General features: G+C 38.8%; 1 non-coding gene across 1 annotated transcript; it reads left to right on the top strand.

Annotated features, from left to right (window-relative positions):
• Positions 1–788: 788 nt before the first annotated feature.
• LOC125361109 lies at positions 789–893 on the top strand. The gene has a single exon (XR_007212896.1). It is a non-coding gene; the product is annotated as a U6 spliceosomal RNA (small nuclear RNA).
• Positions 894–4,668: the final 3,775 nt, after the last annotated feature.

Genomic DNA, 4,668 nt, shown 5'->3' with positions numbered 1-4,668 from the left:
AGAAAATGACTTTTCATAGGCATTGATTGCTCGATGTGGATGTGTTTGAAAGTGGTTATAATCATCAGAGACATTTATTTATAACATTTATAATATTCTTCTACCTTTGCCTTTGCTGCCTGTTTCTTGCTTTCATCTTTGTTTTCTTATTACCCCATGGCTCAAACTTCTGTCACATGTGATCTTGCTTTGGCTAACTCTTTGATCTGATATCTGTATAGCTCTTTTGCTGTTTCACCTTTCCATGTACTTACTCTTTCTGTATATGCAACACACGCATGCACACATGCATCACACACACATGCACACGTGCATGCACACACGTGCATCTCCTACTACAAGACTTTTTCCCAGGCTCAGTTCAAATTTTGATTTCCCCAGGAGACTCTTTCTCATCTCACTACATAGATTCAGCATTTTTCTTTCCAGAGCCTTCTATTCAGCCTAATTTAAGTGACTATTTACAAAGAGTTGCACATAATTGCTTACAATATTTACAACTATTTGCAATTGTAACTAATTATTTACATTAACTGTGATTACATAAACTCTAATTACCTATATTATTTACTGCCAACTTCCTCCCTTCTTGTCTCTCCATTGCCATTATTATCACCAACTCTTTCTTTCTGGATTCCTTCTCCTAGTCTTTGGTGCCCCTATGTCATAGCTAACTATTGTAAATACCACTGAACATTCCAAAACTCCTAAGGTTAAAGTTCTACCCAAGCAATAAAACTAGACCTGCTAGGGTGAGTCATCAGCCATTCGTTCTGGTTTTGGTACGTGTGCTCTCTGGCAGCACATACACTAAAATTGGAATGATACAGAGGAGACTAGTGGGGCCCCTGTGCAAGGATGACAGGCAAATTCATGAATGGTTCTATACTTTTAGAATGCAGTCAAGAATCCAATGTGTATCCTATGAAATTAAATGAGGGCGAGAGGTAGGGGAGGGTTGAGTGAGAGTGTTGATAGGGGTGATTAAGCTATATTGTATTCAGGAATGGGAAGAGGAAGCAAGAAAAACAAAAGGAAGGGGTGATATTGTCCAAGAAGAAGAAATGTACTCATTTCCTGACTTATGAAATGCTAACCTCTCTGCACAATACCTTAATGATAACAACAATTTTTTTCCTGAATAATTACTTATTTATTGTCAAAGTGATGTACAGAGGGGTTAGTTTCATAGGTAAGGCAGTGTGTACATTTCTTGTACAAAAACAAGAAAACTAAATAAATTTGGATCACACTGAAAAAATATATATTGTATTTATAAACTGCTTTGTTAAATGGCAACTGCTTTGTACAACTACTTAAAGATAATAATACAAAGGGGGAAAGGTTTATCAACATACAACCAGGCCTAGAAACAAAATGAATTGACAAGCTCTCAGAAGAAGGAATAAGAACCTCAAATAGAATACTTGAGTCAATTATATAGCAAATAAAACATGAAGAATTTCCCTAACTCCTTAGCCATAAAAGAAATAAAAATTTAAAAACTCCACTAAGCCAGGTGCCACTGGCTCATGCCTGTAATCCTAGCTACTCAGGAGACTGAGATCTGAAAATCTCAGTTCAAAGCCAGCTCTAACAGGAAAGTCTGTGAGACTCTGATCTCCAACCACCAGAAAACCGGAAGTGGTGCTGTGGCTCAAGTGGTAGAGCACTAGCCTTGAGCTAAAGAGCTCAAGGACATCACGCAGGCCCAGAGTTCACACCCCACAACTGACCAAAAAAAAACCAAGAAAACAAAAAATCCTACACTAAGATTCCATATTACACCATTCTTAGTTGCAAGCATCAAGAAAATAAACAGCAACAAATTCTGGCAAGGATGCATGAAAAAATAATCCTCATACCACTCTTGGTGGGAATGTATAATAGTGGAACCACAATGAAAATCAATATGGAGGTTCCTCAAGAAACTAAAAATAGATTTACCTGTGAACCCATCATCCTACTCTTAGGTATATATTCAAGGGAGAGTAAATCAATAAAAAAGAAAAATACCTATGTTTAATTGCAAATCTGTTCGCAATAGTCAGACTGTGGAATTAACCAAAGTACATAATAACCAATAAATTCATGAAAATTTTCATACATGCATACACATAATATAAAAACACGTACACACATGCGCTATGCAACGTTATGTAACTGTGAAGAAAAATTAAATTATATCACTGGAAAATGGATGGAACTGAAGATTATCATGTTGAGTGAGATAAGCCAAATATTATATGTTCTCTCACTCATTTGTGGAATAGAGGCCTAAAGTGATGATGAATATGATGGTAATAGTAATGGTAATGGAACATGAATGTAAAAGAGGAGTTGTTTGTCAGTGGATCCATGGGACAGGCAAGGGGAAAGGAGGGGAAAGAAAGGAGGAAAGAGGAGCAAGAAATGCGAATATGTTAGGCAAGGTGAGTTTGTTCAATATGCACGGTGTGCATGTATGTAAATCTTACAATGAAAGCTCCTTTGTAATAATGTATACTAATTAAAAAATAAAATATTAAAAATGCACACACATATATATTAATTTAATAATGCAGCCTCTTGGCTAAAGAAACATCACTTACCTATAAATCCTTAACTTCAATAAAAAGCACTCTCCTAAGCATTTGATTGTTTACTTTCTATATCATGTGTTACACTTCAAGCTTCATGAGCATAATAGAGAATTTATCTGATTCGTTATTGTTTCTCTGAATAAACAGTAATATTAACAGAGGGCTCGTTGCATGTAAGTCACTTGAAAATTTTTGAATGAGTAGGCTTCAGAGAATTTATAGCAATGAAAGGATATTTTGTCTATTTAAAAATTGACATGGAAAGCATAAAAAGATGTAAAGCATTTTATAGTAGTACTTGATATTTTTATTTGCTAAAATACTTCCTTAGTTACTTAGGAATATAAATCTATTTATTAGTAGCTTTGATTCTGAGGAAATTGTCATGCTCTACCATTAAATTTAATTGTAGCAAGAGCATCTGACAGGAAATAAACTGCTACTAATCTAGGCTTTCAGGCACTGACCCTTAGAAGAGCTGGAACAAGACAAAGAATTCCAGGCAGCAGGGGATATTATCAAATCTAGTTTCTCAGCAGGAAATAGGCAAACAAATTTGGGGACGGCAGCAGGAAGCCTCTAGCAAAGATTCTCTGTCACATGAGAAGTAGGAAAGGAGACACTGAGCTAAGGCTTGGCTTAAGTAGGTACCCTTAAAAGCGGGGGTGGGGGAACCCTTTTGTTTCCATTTCTTGGCTTTCATTTTGATAAATATTGATTTGCATGATCATATGCACATAGCTAATGAGCCTTTGTGAGCCTCTCCTAAAAATATCCTCCTCTGGTCTCACTGTGAATGTCTACAGACCTGTATAATTTATCATGTCCCAGTGTATTTATTTTGTGTTTTTGTTTCCTGTATCTTTTGTCTTGTTTGTAAGTTTACCTGTTTGGGGGACGGTAAAGTGGGGACACAGAAAGGAAGGACAAAGGGCGAACAAAAGCAGCAGTAGTACTCACTAGACACCATGTTGAAAATGAACTTTACAACTTGGGGGTGGGGACAAGAGGGGAAAACTGGGAAAGAGATGGGGTGACACTGTTCAAAAAGAACTGTACTCACTACTTCATTTATGTACCTGTAATCCCTCTGTACACATCACCTTTACAATAACAACATAAATACATATATTTTTTAAAAGTTAAAAAAATAAACAGGAAATGAGGAATGATCTCTTCTCCTTCCCCCTCCAGCTGAGATCCAGTTGTATTTAGCATATACACTTCAGACTGATGGATACCAACCTGCTCTGAGACCTTCCATTAGTAACCACAGACAGGGCATTGCAAACCCACGTCCCTTAGGCAAGAGCTCTTGGGCACCTATGGTGCCTATGTGACTTGTGCTTTGTAGCAGATGATAAGTGCCGAGGTCCTTCGCCTGCACCCAGCCGTCCCTTTGCCAGAGGACAATCTGACAACCCGGGAGAAAGTTCTGTCTCCCTTTATTGAAATAAGCTCCGCTCTTAGGAAGGGGAGGGGTGTAGCGCACCTAGCTAGGGGCTATGAGAGGCGGCCTGAGCTGTCCATCAAGGGTGGAGGGCCGAGGGACCTCCCTAAGGGGCGGCCTAAATCTACGTCACAGCCCACGGGACCGCCCTCGGGGTTCACCACCAGCCGCCATCTTGCTACACGTGGTCCCAAGGCTGGGAGGCGGGACCAGTTAGAACCCGGACGGCAGGTGGGGCTAACCACCCCTTCCTGTTTAGGCATAACAGCCAGCAGCCACTGGGCTGGGAAAACAGGTGGGGCCGGCTAATTGCCTCTTAATGATGCAAGTCGTGCCCAATAATAAGAATATATGTGTGTGTGTATGTGTGTATATGCAGTCATCTAATTATTACCTTATATTTGCCTTCCTATATATTGTCTATTAGAGACATCACAGTAATCCTAGACATAATTACTGCTACCAACATTTTGCAGATGAAAATGCAAACACATTGACTAAAGGAGGGTAGCAGACTGGAGAGGGATTGCAATGGTGTAACTCCTTAGAACAACTAATAATTTAACAAAAGGAATAACAGGAAGATACAATATGTTTTGTTGGCAGGGAGGTAGAACGGAGAGAGTAAGGGTGAAT

The sequence above is a fragment of the Perognathus longimembris genome, chromosome 12 (genome assembly GCF_023159225.1).
Source record: "Perognathus longimembris pacificus isolate PPM17 chromosome 12, ASM2315922v1, whole genome shotgun sequence".
Classification (NCBI taxonomy): Eukaryota; Metazoa; Chordata; class Mammalia; order Rodentia; family Heteromyidae; genus Perognathus; species Perognathus longimembris.
The sequence above is the reverse complement of the archived record's forward strand: the minus strand, read 5'-3'. Positions and strand labels throughout refer to the sequence as shown.